Raw genomic sequence first — 17,694 nt, forward strand, 5'->3', positions numbered from 1 at the left:
TTATCAGAGCCATAGTTAAAAGGGGTCTGGCAAACGACTCTGCAACGAACATCTATTTATGGGCGAGTTGTTAACTAATGGCTCTGTTAACTATGGGTGACTTTTGTAGCGACTCTGCAACCGGGCATAAACATGAATAAAACCTTAGACCAGTTATAGAATAGACACGCTTGAAGTCTAGCCTCTGAAGCCAACATCTATGCCATATCGCCCCATCGTGACGTCAGCATCGGATAGAAAACTTTCAGATTGTGTCTATTTCAGATGGAGGTAAATTATTATTTTAGAAATGGTAAACTTCCGCTGCGCTCCCGCTGAAATGAACACAATCTGCTATGGAAAACAATGTAAACAGTAACTGTGTAGAATTAGACAACATATTTGTGTTTTTAGTCAATTATGGAACGGTTTTACAATATTGACAATGACTCATTCGCATGTAAACAAACTCTACAGAAAAGTTTTCTATCCAATTCTGACGTCACGATGGGGCGATATAGCAGTAGATGGTGGCTTCATCGACTTTCAGTTTGAATATACAATGAGGCGTGTCTATTCTATAACTAGTCTAATATAAAACCTGATTTTCAAATTATCATATGATTACACATCTCCAATATTTAGAATAGACATGTCATTTGAAGCTTGAAATTTACCAATTTTACTGATAGATGGTTCCACCATCACGCGCCTCTCCAAGGTTATAAATATCAAGGTATTTATAGACCTTGGCCTCTCCAATTTGCGTTTACTATGATGTATTATGTGCAGGCAAGCTGAGGAAACAAATGAGTTGTCAAAATGAGTCAGAACTGGAAAATTCGGATTTAGATGGATTTATAATAACCAATGAAAGGTGCTAATTGAGGGCTGAATATTGCGATATTCATTCTGAATCCCTCATGAAAATATCATGATATAGCCTCTATATTTATCCATTAAAATAAAGTCAAATATGACAAGAAGTTTCAGATTTTCCGATCAAAACATTGAGGAACTGTGGAGTAAAGATTAGAGGTGAGCTTAGACCTACATTTGGATTAGACGACCTACATTGTTGATGAATGCAATACTATAATTGCTTCTTGTAGAGGTTATGGAAATTATTTGTATTAAATTTATTTGTATCGATTGAATTTTTTTTAATTCACTACAGCCAGAAATGACTAAGACTAAATTCTCGAGGTTACCAAATGCAACAATTTGGTAAAATTTTCACTTGAAATTTTCAATTCAATATCACTAGTCAATGGATTAAAATTTTGAAATAAACTAACCTTATAATGCGCTGATGGCATCTCACTATTCTTGCCATGTCTGTCTTCAACTGAAACATCCATTCAAAGTCTTCATTCTCATCAAGATCATTGAATTCCTTGCTGAAATTATCGATCAGTATATAGATTCTATCAAATTCAACCAACACCCTTGCAATGGAGAGAAATGAAACGATAACTATCATGTATCCCTGAATGAAAACAATCACATATACAGAAATACCCAGTATATAGCAGTATATTAAGAAAATGGGCTGATCGAATTCTGGTGGGATGTAGTATAAGAATGGAACCAACCCGAACGATTCAGGTAGTTCTCCCTGGTAAACTGGAACTTGGAACCATGAGTAGAGAGTATTTCTGAAGAAAACACCAAAAATTAAACATCTGATTACCAGCTTGATGCACTTGATTGTAAAAGAGATACTTGAAAGGTAACGTTTATGGAGAGTATCAATTTCTTGCCTCGTTCCTCCCCTGTCTATGAAATCTTCTCTGCTGACGAAAAAATCCTCCTCTATCAATCCTATCAGTTTTCTGATTTTTTCAGGTTTAAAATGATTTTCTAAAACACATCCATATAACAGTGTACAAGATATTCCGTCTCCAAAAGCCTGTATTGCAATGTCAGCATTTTCCACTGCTGTAATCGCCGTGAAAATACCACCCAACACAATTGTCGCAATCAAAATCATGAGGTAGAACGGCATGGAAGTATGTTGTTTGTCGTGAGCTACTAAGCTCAAAAAGTCCTTGAAAAATGATATGCTCTCCATCTCTGATTTATAAACAAAAAAAAAAACACTAAACTTCCTCCCTTGTTCTCACTCTATCTTGCTCTCTAAAGACGAAACTTTCTCCTTTGTTCTCACTCTATCTTGCTCTCTAAAGACTAAACTTTAAAAGTTTTGTGAGAGTTGAATAATAGTTTTCCGAAGATAAAGTATTGTTCACTTCATTAAATTGTTAAAAATTATTGAAAATGGAACATTGAATGACTAGGGATATTGTGACAATTCCAAGACTAATAAAGTTCCAAGTCAGAATAGATTGAATTTCTAGTCAAGATTGAGACCTACTTCAAGTCGTATCATATCAATTTTTATTTTCTGACTGTAGAAATGTCTGTAAAATTATTCGGAAAATGAATCTCAATTATAGTGGAGCTCATAATTGTCGCTGGGAATAATATAAGCACCAATATCTCTATAAATCAATCGTTTTTAACTGAGAAAAGTAAGTTTTGTGTTATCGATATCTACTTAAAAAACATCGAACTACAATAAAACTATACCCTATCACGTTTTGAACTGTTTATGGTTTGTTACACCCCCGATCCATTACCCATGCACAATTCAGATGCTCATATGGGCATCATCAGGAACAATCAGAAAAAAATCTACTCATCTTCAACTCTTTTAACTTCAAATAACGAAGGAACAGTGTCCAAGTTGAAAATTCGCCAACTGAGTTGTCACCTCTTTGAAGCCCAAGAAAGCAATGTGAGACTCGGGATTTCCTTTCGTACAGAAAACAGAGATGATTGACAAACTGTAATTATAGATTGAGAAGTATATTTCTGTTTTGTAGGTGCTTAAAAGTGTAATTAAGGTGTACTTATCAGTTCTTAACGATCATCTTTGAAAAAAGTGTACATGATTTACATGATAAGTGTGGAACTTTTCAAGATGTTAATGTTGTCCAAAATTATAGACAACAGAGTGATATTACCAACCAATTATATGAATAATAAAGTGGAAAACTGAGATAATAACCTGATGATTCGGGAGCTGGAAATAGTGACAAATAATTATTTTTTCTCTCTTTAGAGAGCAGTTTCAATTGAGACAACTTGCAGTGCGGTTGCAATGTTATTTCCCTCTTATGTCATTGATTATCAGTGGAGGTTTTCGAGAAGGAAGTTTGAAGTTAAGTAGATTTACTCTATGTATAGTAATTTATTGTGAAGTAAACAGGTATCATTGTCTAGGGAGAATACAATAAATAAGAAGAAGAAGAAAGACTTGAAGGGCCGGTTTCCGAGCTCGGAATTTAGCTAAGTTCTAGACTTTGAACAGTTGCAGTCAGAAAATTTGCTTTCCGAAACGGGTCGTAGTCGTTTTTATGATTTTTATGTTTATTTCAACACATTTGTTCTGAAAACACGAAAACTCTACCTGATGATAGCCCGTCCAACCAAAGTACCGAACGCTCGTCTCACATCTATAAGTAGATCTTGCTCATCTCAGATCTTGTATATAAGTGCATAAGCCAGTATATATTGTAATCTACATAGATAAAGTACTCAATCAATCAATCTAATCATTATGATTGAATAACAAGCTAAGTAACAATCCTAAGTATGTTTTGCAATCTGCAAAGAAGAGGGGGAAGATATAGTGAGGTCCACGTTATAATGGGAGCGTTTGATTAGCAATGGTATTGCTATCCTTGTCTATCATTCAACAAAGCGGATAGCGCTATCTCTTTCTCGCTTTGCTCTGTTCCCAGATCATCTTTCAGTAATTAATTAACAAAATATTTCCAGCCCAGTCAATGAAGGTCCAAAAAAGCAGTTTCGATCCGAAAATTAAATAAAAGCTGAATTTCCCACCATCGATAGAACCCTCCCAGAGGGTCATTCTCCCAAAAGTCCCAAGAAATCCCCTTGAAGCTTTCCGCCCAGGCCCCCCTCAAAGTTGAAAAATGCAGGTAATCACAGAAAATCAATTATCTCTGTACCCATTGATCAAAAACAGTTCTATTATATGCCATTTGATTCGTTACATTATGGACTACAATATTAGTTCTATTCATTTTTCCAATAAAATTGACAGTTTTCTTAATAAAATAATATATATGTAAAAATTTAGGGGGTTTGTGATTTGATTTTTTTGTTTTCTTCGATTAACTTCGAAACAAGTAGCTTTAAAGGAAAAAAAGGAAAATGAGCCAAATAATTCATGTAGCCACTGTCATTGCAAATCCATTGATGTATATTTTTATGTATTTGCGACTCGATTTGACGCTGTGGAAGGGGAAACAGTCGACGCGGAACGGCGCGGCTGACTCTCTTAGCCATAGTAAACAGCAAAATGGAAATCAATTATCTCTGTAACCATTAATCGGAAAAAATCTATCATATGTCATTCGATTCGTTACATTATGGACTAAAATATTAGTCGTATTCATTTCCTCAATAAATCAAACAGTTTCCTTGATGAAATAATATATATGTAAAAATTTAGGGGTTTTTCGATTTGATTTTTGTTTTCTCCGATTAACTTCGAAGCAAATAATCTAAAGAAAATAATAAATGTAGCCACATTCATTACGAATCCATTGATGTATATTATTAATTATTTGCGATTCGATTTGACGCTGTGGAAGGGGAAACAGTCGACGCGGTACGGCGTGGCTGACTCTCTTCACCATAGTAAACAGTAAAATACAGTAGTAGGCCTACTGCTTTCTAAGTTGCATCTTATTCACACTATGGCGCTCGAAACAATCAATTTTGTCTATTGTTTTGACATGCGATGAAACTAATTTTTCACATTTTCATTCTCTAAAATCATTTTGTTGTTATATATGTGCTAAATCATGCATTCTATGAGAGACAAAGATATTGTTTGCAACCGATAAAATATTCATACTATTACATAATATAATACATATTTAAAATATGTGTGTATGATCATAATTCTATGCTAAAATTTATCATAAGTTATGAATGTCAAAAACTGAGATAAATCATAGATTACAATAGTGTTAACAGTGGCAATTTCCTGAAGAATCATAGCGTGCAGTGTTTGCTGTTTTCTACAGTTAATATACTCCAAGCCAGGTTGATCATATACCTTCAGTTGAACCAAATATATATGACGGCTGAGGCATAAAAAAATTTATACATCGGGCTTGTTGAGTTGAAACTTTCTATGATTCTCTCTGTAAAGTAGCTTATCTTCCGTTCTTACTAGTTGAATCTACATTATTTAGACAGTCGAATATGAAAATTCAGTAGATTCTAAAGATGAAAGCCATGCAAACATACAAATTAAGGAAGAGTAAGCATGCATAAAAGGTAGGAAAATCATGAAAGTGTTTCACATTTAACCACAAAGTACCCTACCGTATAAGATTAATTGAAAGATGATTCATCATCTTCTATTATTTTTGTTAACATATCGATTTTTCACCTCCTCTCGCATCTTGTCATTCATTACACAAGGTTGGCAGAAGCTTTTCTTTATGTCGATTAATGTTGATTGAAATTGATTTTGATTGGGGCACCAAAAGAATAGATCATGTTCTATTTGAAGCATTCAAATTAAATCTATTGAACATGATTTCTTATAACTTCATTGCATTCACAGATTCAGTTGGGTGAAGCTATTTGAAAATTGTACCTGTTTATCAATTTCATGGTTTTTATACCATTCTAGTTCATTGTGATCATTGAAGGGTTGAAGTGATGAGTTAGTTCAAGTGAATTCTAGTACACAAGTATATTGTGCTTTTAATGGGCTCTACTTTATTTTCTATCGATGTTTTGCTCCAGTAGAGAAAATTTAAAATGTTGGTTCTACATTTTATAAGCTTTATAAATAATATAAATTAACGGTAATATAAATTTGATAAGTCCAGTATTAAATTAATCAATGTTGATTTTCATTGTATCGCTTTGTATCAATGTTACTTGCACTGTTTGCAATTCATCACTATTCTCTCAAAAATTAGTTTTTTATGAATTTCATGATCTGAAAATTGAAATTCAAATGCTATTTGGATGACGTTCACATTCCACTGGTTTTTTTTACAATAATTGTTACGTTGAAGAGTGAGGCAATTCAATCAATTTGGAAGTAAAAGGAAATCACAGTTCCATTTGAACAGTAGATAGTAACTTTGAAATTCAGTTGCTCAATTCATTTCGGCTTGATACTATCATTTGTAATTATAGTTGATCAGAAATATGCATTGTATATAATGTTTATATTTCAGTTTGACTTATCTTCTATCACAGTCTCGCTTTCATTCATAAACATGATAATCCTAAAATTAATACGTTGATTACCTCAAAGATGTAGCTTATCTTACGTCGAACAATGTAAAATACAAACAATTTTCATTAAATTACTATTATGATGATCATTGGAATTTCTGCCTGTGATTGAGAAAAAGTCATTTCATGAGCCTTGAAATTCGTACCTAGAAAAAGTTGCATTATTACTAGAATTTTTTTTATTTTTACTATTTATTATAGGTACTGTACATTGATTTTTGTGATTATGGAGACCAACTACTTTATTCTGAATCAGGATAAGGATAAATAGGGAAATTTTGAGATGGGGATAACATCCATAGTTACATAGCATCAATTTGAAAGCTCTGATAATAATGATTTGAACGGAACTGCGATTCTGGCTTGGTATTGCCTCTTCATGTTCAGTGAGAATAGAAAGCTTCAGAGTAATTCGTTCTCACTATATGTGATAATATTGGTAACATTTGTTAATATTTGAACCGAATGTGCAACAAATTAATCTACTTTCAGCTTGAAAATTTTCAACTTATCAGGAGTACAGTGTTATCATATAGTATCTCAGGTAGGCCCACCCTTTCATTTTTTTTGTTCACGTGATCTGATGATATTCATTCCATTATCAAGTGTTTAAATTATAAAGAGTGATGAAACAAGATAAAACACAAGAAAAGCTATGAAAAGAAATTTTGAATCTTCATTTTTCACAAAATAAAGATAAGATGAAGGAGTCGGACACATAATATATTATAATGAAACTTCGTTGAAAAACATCAATATCTGAAACTAGAGTTATCAAATTGTGTTACCTCTGACTCGTATGGAGAACGCACACTTCAAATTAATATAATAAATTCTGTGAGCAAACAACGAAATCCTGATTTTTATCATGAGCATGGTTAAATAAAAAAAATTGTAATATTTTTTAGAGTATTGAAAAGTGAAAATCTATTTACAGCGCAAGTCGAAACAATACACAAAATTAATTGTTTCGAGCGCCATCGTGTAAATGAGATGCAATGGAGACAGCAGTATTATTCTGTTTACTATGGTGAAGGGAGTCAGCCGCGTCGGCTGTTTTCCCTTCCACAGCGTCAACTTGAATCGCAAATACATAACAATATACATCAATGGATTCGCAATGAATGTGGCTACAATAATTATTCGTCAGATTGTTCTTTAGAATTACTTGCTTCGATGTTAATCGGAGAAAACAAAAATCAAATCGAAAACCCCCTAAATTTTTACATATATATTATTTTATCAAGGAAACTGTTCGATTTATTGAGGAAATGAATACGACTAATATTGTAGTCCTTAATTTAACGAATCGAATGACATATGATAGATTTTTTTCCGATTAATGGTTACAGAGATAATTGATTTCCAGTTTGCTGTTTACTATGGCTAAGAGAGTCAGCCGCGCCGTTCCGCGTCGACTGTTTCCCCTTCCACGGCGTCAAATCGAATAGCAAATACATAACAATATACATCAATGGATTTGCAATGAGAGTGGCTACATTAATTATTCGGCTCATTTTTCTTTAAAACTACTTGCTTTGAAGTTAATCGAAGAAAACAAAAAAATCAAATCGAAAATCCATTTTGAAATTATTGAAAAATATAATTTCTTGCTTAATAAAATATGACTGGCTATTTAAAACGAGAATAAACAGTTAATATTACATCAATAAACCTGTATCAGCTATACCGTTAGGTAGCTAACGTCTACCGTGTCAGCTACCGTCATTGACAAGACAGAGGTTCGGCAACGTTTTTCTTCTATCTTTCTCCACTGCCATTATAACGTGGACCTCACTATAGAACTGTTACAGTGGAAGGCTACATTAGAATGAGAAGAATAAACACAGGGAAAGAAAGACAGAGAGTGAGAGAGAGAGTGAGTGAGAAAACAGATGATCACTGGAAGAGAAAAAAGAGCTACGGATTCAGACCACGTTTCAGTTATTCCTTTGTTAACAACGTCTCTCTCCTACTTCTCAACCCTCCCTCTCTGATTCGCCCTAAATTTATTATCCGAATTTCCCGGACAGTGGGAAAAATAATTCCCGGAAATTCTTTTGCCGATATTCTCGTCAAATACACTTCTCCCCTTTCGTTCAATTGTTATATCTCTCTCTTTTACCCGGTCTACTTCCTTTGTCTTCCTTTTCTCTCTCTCTATCTATCTTTCTTCTTCCCCTCATCTTCTTCTTATACCTTCATTTCTCTCATTCACTGTATTTCCTCCCACTTCTTTCTCTCTTCCTCTTACGAACGCTTTGCGTCTCCTACAACCCCTCATACTCACTCTCTCTTTCTCTCTACATATTTTTCTACGTTCTCTTCAGTGTAATGAGGAGATTATTCACCTCCATGTAATTGTTTCAGGTACTTTCTCTGATCCTCCCCTCTAACTCTATGTCATTCTCTTATAATCCAAGATATTTACTTAATAATCCTATTATATTAAGCGAGCAATCTCTGTATTCATATATCTGGTTATTTTTATATCTGGTTATTTATGTTTAACGGATCTCGAAAACGGCTTTAACGATTCTCACGAAATTTGGAATATAGTAGGTTTATGATATAATGATTCGATTGCTCTAGGTCTCATCCTTGGGAAAACTCGCTGAACGACATTAAAAGAATAATTCATCTTTGGCTGAAACAGCTGTGGATAGTAAAAAAGTGAGTATGTGAAAAATCAAAATATCGCATCCCCGAAATTCATAAGATGACGTCTGTGAAATATAAACACGATCATTTTAGAGAATTGTGTTCTGTTTATCAATAAATAAAAATAATGAGCGAAGCTCGGTGCCCCGATATTAATATATTATATATAATATGAATAAAAATATTGTACTCTCAAAGTGAGACATGATTTGAAGCACGGTATATTGAGGAAGACGGTATGTGTCACGCGCATGTTTGAGCTAAATTTCCGGTGTAGCTGACGTCATTCCATATCCAATCATCTGTTTTCAACAAATAAGTTTCATAAATTATTGCCAATAGGTGTTAAACACTTCGGTTGGTGGCGATGACCTAATCTAGCTGGCTGGCCACTGAGGGAAAAGTTTGACCCGCAGCTCTTTTAAGGATAGTTAGGGGGTAAACATATTCAAATTCTCCAAATTTCTCTGTCAATTGATCTATTGTAGTTAAACTGAATATTTTACACTCAACACTATAACGGCTGCAACAATCGTAGGGAGATGCGTAATATAATGAATAATACCTCAAATTGAAGAGAATATTATGCTCTAAGAGCTCATGTTTAGCACGGATTTTTGAACCAATTGTTAAAAAGTTATAAGGCAAAAAAGATGAAAAAATCGGAGCCAGAAGGGTTTCTCTTCAAATTGTGACACCTTCAAGAGCTCATATCTAGAAAACTATGACAGATATGGAAAAATGTTACAGATGAAACTTATAGGCTAATTTGTAAGCTTCAATTTTGTGTTCGACAAAAATTTCCGAAAGACGCATATTGTTCGAGATAAATGCAAAAAACCAAAATATGATACTTTCAAACCACCCCCACCCCCTTAGCACAGGTGGTAGGGGTGAGGACTTTTGATATGTTCACCTCCTAACTATCCTCGAAAGAGCTGCGGGGTCAAAAATTGTGTTCCAATAGTATATTTCGCACCTAGAGCAGAAAATGAGATTTTTCCGGCTCGAAATCGGTTTTCAAGACTAGAAAAGATTGAGAGCGGGAAAAACATTTTTGCCCGTGGTGCGAACGCTATTTTTCGACATACACAAAAATAAACAATATATATATATGATAATAGTTGTTCACTAAGCACTTCTGAAAGCAGAAGTGGAAAGTGATAGCTCTAGCAAATCTGAGGTAATCTGAATATCAGGAAATTGTTCAAGTATTTTTATGTTTTATTCTGATTCGTCTAAATAACCTGAAAGATGATGTTGAACTATGTGGGAGGTTGAGTTTATACTTTTTCATTCTTTCAAATGACAATAAGATGATATTATTATAAATGTTTTAATTATTGAATAATGAACACAAATAATGAAAAGTTTTTTGATCAGCTGTTTTTTTGATCACCTTTCTTAGTTCCATGGTAGCGGCTGGAAAGGGTACTCTTTCCGGCCTAGGCCGGAAAGAAACCTGTTCTGACGTCAGACGAGAGTCGTCTGCAAACAATGTCTTTCAGATCTACGTAGGTACTGGAAAACAGCTGCTTTCTGTGCAGTGTGGCGAAAAATAATTTGCCTCCTATAATCTCTTGTTGACTGGACTGATGTAACAACCATTTTTTGAATTCGTCCTCTTCTCCCATTTGAGAGTTTTTTTCCACATTCATACCATATACTTTCGGTTGGGAAAGATCCATCAATTATCCACCCTAAAACTAAAAGAACAAAGGATTCTACATAAATAACAAACCCGTACAGTTGAAAGTTGAAACACAAAACGTCTGTTTGATTAACTGACCAAACTTTTTGTTTTCTACAGAAAAAAAAATTCTCACAAAGAAAAATAAATCTGAAACATTGTTAAAAACGGAAACTTGGCGGCGGAATATGACAATTGCTGGGTAGAAAAATTAGCAGATTCAACGTCTACTGGTAGGTTTTTCTCTCGTTCTTTTTTAACGTCCAGTTAACCAGGGTTTGTCCTGGGAAGGCGAAGCCTTTCACTTCCGCTAAAGTGAGCGTTAACAATAAAAAATAGCAGTCCGAGTTTTATTAACGCGAAGTCTATAAATCTTGTCGAATAGAGCGCGTTAGTCGGCGAATTACTGAAGCGGCTAAAAAGAGGATCACTGGTCTTTTTCGGAAACGGCTAAAGAGAGTACGTCTGCAATTATGGGCGGGGATGTGCGAGGGAGAGGGTTGTTGAATGGGAGATGGGTGCGGAAGAGGAGGAAGGGAGAGGATGAGAATGTAGGTATGGAGGAGAGGGAAGAGAAGAGGGATTAGATTAGATTAGATTTTTTTATTCATGTATGTTACAATATTTACTGGCTTATACACTAATTTACATTAAATGACGATAATGCTAGTTATTCAACAAATTTTACAAAGTATAGATAATTAATCAATGAGAATAAAGATTAAATGCAATTAGAATAACGATAATATAATAATGTGATGTAACTTCATAAATCGGCGGTGTTTCAACAAATAATTGTCGATTCTCTAAGAAGGATATAAAATATCCCTCCCATTAACACACGACCGGGATGAGAGAGGGTCAAGGAGAAGGAGAAAGAAATAGAGATTGTTGAAAAGTAGGAGGAAGCTCACAGTGAAACAAGAGATGATATGTAAGGAAAAGATTAGAAGAGGAGGATAAAATGTATAAGGAGAAGGAAGATGAAGATATGAGGAAAGAGAGTGTGGGAGAGAAAGAGGATGTATAAAGGAGATGTGAGAGAATAAATAGAGGAGGAGATGGAGAGGAATTGATTGAACGAGAGGGAAAGAATTCAGCAGAGAGAGAAAGAGAGTAAAATATATATGAGGGAAAGAAATGTATCAAGGACAAAGGAGATAAAAAGAGGAAAGAGGTTGTGGCAGAGAAAGAAGATGTATAAGGGAGATGTGAGGGAATGAATAGAGGAGAAGATTGAGAGGAATTGATTGAACGAGAGAGAAAGAATTCAGCAGAGAGAAAAAGAGAGGAAAAATGGGGGAAAGTTGGTTGAGGTTAAAAAATGTATCAAGGACAAGGGAGATGAAAATATGAGGAAGAGATTGTGGGAGAATGAAGATGTAGAGAAGAAGAAGAAGAAGAAGAAGTAGAAGAAGAAGAAGAAGAAGAAGAAGAAGAGAAGAAGAAGAAGAAGAAGAAGAAGAAGAAGAAGAAGAAGAAGAAGAAGAAGAAGAAGAAGAAGAAGAGAAGAAGAAGAAGAAGAAGAAGAAGAAGAAGAAGAAGAAGAAGAAGAAGAAGAAGAAGAAGAAGAAGAGAGGAAGATGAAGAGGCTGCAGGAGTAAGAAGAGGGAGACAGTGTGAGGCGAGAATTGAAAAGAGACTACAACAATTACGAGGAGAGAGTTTCATGGAGGAAAAGGAGGAGACGACATGAAGGACTGTAGAAAGTAATAGTGTATAAGATAAAAGAAAAAAGAATATGTATTAGAAGAGTAGGGAAAGGATTTAAAGAGTGATTTTAAAAATATGGAGGATAGAAAAGATGTAGAGTAAAGCCAGTTACTCACACTTCGATTTCTGGACGTTTGTTTTTTTGCTGTCCGTATATATTCATTCAGATTAAACAGATAATGTTTGTGAAGATCCGTTTAATTCGATACAATTCACAAGGACGTAAAAATATCGTATGAACAAAAATTTATATAATATGTGTACCGGGCTTGAAGCCATTTTCACACTCATCAATTTTTAAAGTACGATTTCTACCATCCTAATAAATTCTATTGGATCAAACAGATAATGTTTGTCAAGCTCCGTGTAATCTGATAGAGTTCATATGGATTTCAAAATATCGTACGCACAATAAACCGATGTGTGTAGACTTTAAGCCCGCACATCTACTATTTTCTTATTATTTTCCTCCACTTTCGACTCTATCTCGCCCTTATTTTCTAACACCTTTCCCATGACCGTTCCCATGATAGCGGTGCCCAGCTCCTTACCCAATACGTCCACCTGTTTTTCAACTTCCTTTGGTACGTCATCCAACCGTTCATTTATTTGACAGGTGACATCATCTAGACGAGTTTTAGCTTTTTGATAACTGCAGATTGAGTATCTATTTTGTATCTATTATATTTCTCACTTCCTCCCTGAAGCTAGAAAATTTTGCATCCATGGTTTTAATACCTTCTTGTACAGTCTTGGTAATATTTTCAGTGATAGTTTCACTATTTTTCTGCATAGCTTCCCGGTTTGCCTTCGCTTCGTTGTCCTGTCTTGCTAAGATTTGACTGAGCATGAGTTTGAGTTCGTTTGTAGAATCATTTGCCATAAGATTGGTAATGTAACCGACTGAAGAGTCTAATGTTGTATTGCGTTTTTCCAGGTTGGTGGCGGATGGCGGTTGACTGGCGATATCGGATGGCGATGGGTAGCGGCATTCTCCGTTCCTTGGCGACGCTTGGAGCGATCTGCGGAGACGCCGGTACCGGGTTGGACGCCCTCACTCCCTCATCCGGACTTCATCGGACTTACTCGCATCGACGACGTTATCAATCTTCGTAGAAGACAATTGGGCTAAGTTTTGCGGGTCGAAACTGATGGAGCATATGCTGCCTCCCTCTCTCTCTCGTGGGGTCTCCGCTGCATCGTCCTGGGGCTGTTGATTTGCCGGTGTCGTGGCTACATAGTTTTGGGGATGTTCGCTGAAGTAGGAAATTTGCGAGTTAGCCGGCGACTGGTTCATGGTGACGTTATTATGGAAAACTTCGAGTAAATAGCCAAGTGTGTTGCCAAGTCTCAGGAATATTAAAATGGATTCAGTGATAGTGCCTATTCTGGATAAAATTGTGTGTGTGTTGAAGTTTCAAGTGTCATATACATATATTACAAAAAGACCTTCTAGTGCTACAGGTACGCTTATCAACATAGACAGATATGGCTTACAAATTACACTAATATAGTTCTTAAAATTTTAATTAGGGTCTTCATCCTCCTGAATAACGATAGTATTATAATGCCTCAAAAACCTATACCCTGGTCAGCATACAATGTCTAGATTCAAAGATCAAAATCAAATTTTTTACTATAACTTTTATGGAAATTTCCATCCAATTTTCTCTATTATGAGAATTATGTTCTCAAACTCGTGTGATACAGTTTGTCTGTATTTTGCAGCTTGAAAAATTTAATTTGAAGAGCACTCAATTATTTAAGCCAGAACTTATAATAGATTATCAGATATATTTTGTCGAAACAACTTCAGATTATGTTTCTTGCAGCTTTCAGTTTTATCAATAATTTCATTAATCATTGATAGTAAGATTGAGTAGGTAAGCTTTTCCTCATGCTCCACTGGTTGGGTGCCATTGTGTGAAGTTGTGCTCCTGGGAGGGGTTATCTCTTATGATAGAGTCCCACGTTATGAAGCTATTGTGAGAAGTTGTAGATTGCAATTCCTTCACAGATAATACGATGTTTCTGGTATTTATAAGAGCAGTCTCTAAATTCCCTCTTTTGCGAATAAATTCACAAAAAATTAAGGCCTTCCGGCTCGCAAAATTACTGGGTTCAAACCTCAGCTCTAGCTCAGTGGTAGAAACATGAATTTTATAAATACAAATAATTACCATAAGGTTCAGTGATCGGTAATTGGTAATTCTTACCGCTGCTTCTATGAAGTTCTTGAAGAATACCAGTAAGGAAATTAAAAGAATATTTGATGACTGATTATCAGTAACCATGTACCACTAGAGAATAATCAGGACCAACTATAATTGTTTCTAGTTGATTCTTAAAACGCTCGTCGTGAATACAAGTATTCACCAATACCCTTTCAAAATTCCTTAGAACTTACAACGCCAGTTCTTGAAGCTCTCTGGATCCTTATATGATATAACTGGAACCTTATTAATATAATTTCTTAATATATTTGTTCTGGCTGATGAAATGAATATCATCAAAGGATGATAAATATTGAGTGCTCTGAATAAGGTTAATATTATTTGATTCTATGATTTTAAGTGCTGCTAAATATTTGTTGATATTAAAACAGCTCAAACTATATAACACGAGATGAGTTAGGATATAATAAAAAATTCTATAAGTTTGTATGGTATATTTTGTTCAATAAACAAAATTAATATTTAATAAATTAATATTCAAACATGGGATCTCAGGGATTTATATGAGTTCAGGCTGTGCATGGAAGTAAGCTTCCTACATATATTAAATAAATTTATAAATGTTCTTATGGACTATGTGATATTGTTCAACACGTGGTGACTTTTTATTTTAATTTAAATTAATTGGAATAGCGCTTTTTAGTTAATTAATTACCCCACTGAACGCAGAAAAAAACGAGCTCATTTGGTTTGACTTATCACTCACTGACTGAAGTTCTAGATGTTCTCGTGGATTGAATTAATTATTTCCAATAATTAATTGGGCAGGCTCCTTTTCGTCACTGCTGGGCTAATGCGTGATCCAGATTTTTATAAGTTTCTTTCGAATTAAAGCTATTTTTATGGGAATCTTTACAATTACGAACTCCTTGACAGCACTGAGTTCACAAACAATTAACATTCAACAAACATACATTACATTTAAAAAAGGGTTTGGCTTAATAATTCGTTAAAAAATTTTTAAAAGGAATAAGAAAAGACCCTAAACTCCATGTGCATCCTCTCGGGTTGGGATCTTAAGCCAGAAGAAAGAGGTTTTCAGAAAAATTTGCTTCTTCCTAGAATAATTCTATAAGCTACTCTCTGATTGGCCTTCAATTTAATAGACTCAATACAATTGGTTGCCTTGGGAATCAGGGCTTCCTCGGCTTTATAATAGAAAAAATTAAATAAAAGAAGTTTTCATACAGATATATGGGGTATTTATCTTAAATTGAATTCATAAATAAATCGTAACATACGATTTTAATAGATAATACATTTAGTTTTTATATGAGTTTTTTATACTCTTGATTTATCATGCTTTTTTTAGATTATAATAAATATTTATACAGAAATAATAGTTATTTGTATTTCTACACATCGACTTCCTTTAGTATACATAATATATCCTTTATGAGTGAATTTTATATGATTCAACCGGTCATATGGGTTGATCGAATAATCAGCTGATTCATTCAGTATTGGTTCGGATAATTATCGATTTATCCAAGATCGACTAATTCTTTTCAAAACGTAAACAAGTAACTCTAACCTCAATGTTCATGCATTTTATTTTATTTTTTTATTTTTGTAATCCGCCAATAATAATTATGCCGCTTTATAATTTTTTGATCTTACCAATGAGTTCTCATAATTATTAAATCACAATAATACATATTTTCTTATCGTTGTTGATAATGCTATTACTCCTAATCACTAGTAATACTTGATTTGAGTTGATTTACTCTTTAGATAGGTCTAACCTTCTTTCCAATTTTATAGTTCTATTACATTTTATTGTCTCATTTAGAAATATTTGGTGGTTTCAAATTACCACGTGACAACGTCTTTAATTTTCCAACAATATCAATATCACTCATAGAGTTTTCTGTATAAACGTGATTCATTCTATAGTAGATTTAATCTAAAGGGCCCCATACACCAGGGAACTTGGATCGGCGAACTTGATTCTTGCGAACCAAGTTCCCCAGTGTATGTGGAAAATTGGCAAACCGCGAACCAAATTCATGACGAACTTAGTCTTCAATCTGGATTGAAAACTTTGTTCGGCTCGTCCGCCAGGGCGATATATTCAATATTATATTTTCTTCTCACAGCAGCTGCAAACTTTGAAACGCTCATCTCTAGACCCCGAAAGACACTGAAGTTACGAACGGTTGTTCGCTCTCCCCACTACAGTGTGTGGGCAAATCCTACACGAACTTGGTTCCCCGAACCAAGTGGGCCGATCCAAGTTCCCTAGTGTATGGGTCTCTCAAGCAATTGTCTTCTAATTGCAAAAATAACGATTAAAGCAACCAGTACTTGGCGGGAGTTTAAATTCAGGCGGCCACCTCGCCTATCTGTGTGCTTGTCTGTGTCATATTTTATGGGATCGAAGGTTAAAAACAAATTACTCTTGTGAAAAGAAGACATATTTCTGTGATTTTTCAATGGTTCAATATAGATACAGTTTTAGCAGAACTAAAACTGCGTTTACACCAAAGTTATCAACAAAATGTTAATAACTTAATCCTTATAGATTCTATTAGATTGAACATAACTTATCATACACTTGATGAAACATATGTGTTTGCCAAGTTCCGTTCAATCTAATATAATCTATAAGGATTAAGTTATTAACCTGTTGTTAATAACTTTGGTGTAAAAGCAGCTTAATGAATCTTACAAATTTATAGATCTGAGTGTCAACCAGAACTTCGACAAGATTCCAATTTCACGAAATACAGCGACACTGATATTTATTTGATCTCATAAAAATGGAATTTGATGTAGCGAAAAGACAAATATAATCTATTTGCAGTTTTTATAAAAATGTAGGTGGAGTTAAAATGTTGTGTAAATCACGAGTGATAAATGTTTTTTCTCCCTCAGGAAAATTGTTGGCTTCGCCTCGGGCTTCAAACTTTTCCCTCAGGGAGAAAAAATAGCACTATTTCAAGTATTTTAGCTAGGAATACATCCAGACGAAAACTCCGACTTTACAACTATCTTTATAGATATATTTAAATATCTATATCCACATCTTTTATAGATTTTACCCAATACATC

The sequence above is a fragment of the Nilaparvata lugens genome, chromosome 11 (assembly GCF_014356525.2).
Source record: "Nilaparvata lugens isolate BPH chromosome 11, ASM1435652v1, whole genome shotgun sequence".
In the NCBI taxonomy this organism is placed as follows: domain Eukaryota; kingdom Metazoa; phylum Arthropoda; class Insecta; order Hemiptera; family Delphacidae; genus Nilaparvata; species Nilaparvata lugens.